A 2,458-nucleotide genomic window follows, 5' to 3' on the forward strand; every position below is an offset into this window, starting at 1 on the left:
TCTTATCATGCAATCATCCTCCCCAGATTTAGTCTACTAGAACGTGTGACCCTACCAGAAACAGAGGAGGATAGTTTAGACATTATTCTCACTGAAGCGCATACAGTTACAAAACAAGATGTGGACTAAAGTTATAGCATTAGGCAGTGAAATACTAGAAATTTATTTATTCAGAAATTGCAAAACCCATTGCACAGGTAATGCTTTAACATGAAAAATAAAAAACTAAAACGACATAATGAGAACTTTCTCGTGCTTGTATCTTTTAGTAAGAACAAGTTTTCAACTGAACATCCTCTATAGGTAGCTTATCAGTAGGGAAGTCGCAGCTAAATCTTTTCCTGCACCCTTATCAGGCAACAAGGCACAAGGCTTGGGAGTTACACCACTTGTAAATCCGGCAATATCAGTGCAGTTCCATTGCAATTTCTTTGGTTTTGCGGATAGCCCAATATTAACATTAGACATGAAAATTCCTGTAAATGGATCACCTTGTATCCCTTCAAAATTCGCTGCCATAGTGACATTCTCTGCAGTTATGTCCTTGTAATTGATGTTATTAATCACGGGAAGTGCTTTCGGGTCTGTATTATTGTCCGGGTGTGATTTATAATTTCCAGTCATCCAGAAGACATACTTCATGGTGTGCATTGTCACATTTCTCACATAAATGCCTTTAACAGATCCTCCTCTACCTACTACAATTTTGATTCTAATTTCGGACTCTGTATTTATCGCTATAGTATCTTCCATCCTAATATCCTATACTCCACCAGACATTTCACTACCTAATGTTATAAGTGCACTATCAAGGTTTGCATTGTGTGGACTGGTGGTGTAGTGTGTATGTGGATTGTTGGTGTGCAGTGTGTGGTGGTGGACTGGTGGTGCAGTGGTGTCAAAACACAGATTTAGCAGTTTTAGAAATATAAAAAGCTAAGCATATGGAGTGTTGCCTCCCTCCAACAACCAAACTACAAGATGCATATAATTAGTCTAGGAATAATTCCCACGAATCAAACACGCCCTACATATACTTTGAAACAAGCCTTCAAGCCAAATTGCATTGATTTATCCTGTTGCTTGTGTGTAGACCCAGCCTGGTTGCCCACCCTTACTCTGGAGGGGAAGAGAGAAAAGTTAGCTTCCCGGACTAGGGGCTTTAGTGTTCGCCATCTCCAACCGCTTTGGTATAGAGGTAAAAAAAGGAGCAGCGGGTTCATCTGAAGAAGCACCGAATGCTGGAGAAAGGGTGGAGGATGTTGGAGAAAGAAGAGACGGAGGGAGAGAGAGAGTCATAGAGAAAATACCGAAGGCCAGTAAGGAATCCAACTCCGGTAGTATCTGCTGAAGGGAAGTCCTTTATGTTGTAAGTAATCGAACTGCTTCTTCCTTTCCTATCTTCTTTGTCGAAGTGATAAGACCGGAAGGATTAATCCTAGATGGCCAAGCAAGCAAGATGAAACGCGAATGGTTCTAATCCTGCATGCATCTTGATTGTTCTTTACCAAGTCTTATTTCCATCCCTTTGTGACCAAGAGGCATCAGCTGTAGGCTCGGAAAGCCATTGGGCAGGGATGCCGGGTTCCCTTTGAGTACGTGTAGAAAAGCTGCTGCTTGACTTGAATTCCCACTAGCTACCAAGACCTAAGAGCTGCGGCAGATAAGCTGCAATGCATAATAGGTTGATGGCACAAGAGAAAGGGCTTAACACTGGGATGAATTTTGACAGCTCTTGCCGATAATTTATAGGCTTATACCTAAATCTATAAACATTGAAACCCCTGTGGTAGTCTACAAATGTGCATGGGATTTCAAATTGGGCCTGAGGTGAAGTCTAAAAATAAGCATTTTGTAGTTTTGTACATTAGTTGCCAGAAAACATTTTATGAGGCCTTTTTGTCGCAGATATCAAAGCATCATAAAGTCGACAGACCTTCAATTGCAGAAGAGGGGAGTATCAGTTGGACTAAAGTTTCTTTAATGCATCCTTTGACAGGACAATTAACAACGGAGCAATCGGAGCAATTCTCAAGAACTTCGAAGGGGAATTCTAGCGTAAGCATACCACGTAAGTCGAGCCCAAAGACCTAAAGATCACGCGAATACTTGGCAGAGGTTGGGGCAATGCTAGCAACCAGGGAAGGGAGAACTTTTGTCCACCTGGAAGGAGATAACCAAGGAGTCATCATAGCACTTTCGTGAAGCTAGAAGAAGCAAACCGGAGGATGACCAATGTGCTCGCAGCCATTTTGTAGACTCTGGAGAGAAGTAGTGCTAGGATTTGATTTTTGTAGACTCTGTTATTCATTTACTTTAACTGGGTAATGAGATTTTGGGTGAAAAGATTGGTAACTAATAACTTTCTTGAACATCAACACTAGTAGGCACTTAGACAGGATAGATCTATATATATTATGCTTGCTAGATCAGTAAAAAAAATCATATGTCGAAGCTA

General features: G+C 41.1%; 1 pseudogene; it reads right to left on the reverse strand.

Moving 5' to 3' along the window:
- Nucleotides 1–265: 265 nt before the first annotated feature.
- LOC147509988 (putative polygalacturonase pseudogene) lies at nt 266–2,251 on the reverse strand (annotated as a pseudogene).
- Between the last annotated feature and the right edge of the window lie 207 nt (nt 2,252–2,458).

This window comes from Coptis chinensis, chromosome 3 (assembly GCF_015680905.1).
Source record: "Coptis chinensis isolate HL-2020 chromosome 3, ASM1568090v1, whole genome shotgun sequence".
NCBI classification, from domain to species: Eukaryota; Viridiplantae; Streptophyta; class Magnoliopsida; order Ranunculales; family Ranunculaceae; genus Coptis; species Coptis chinensis.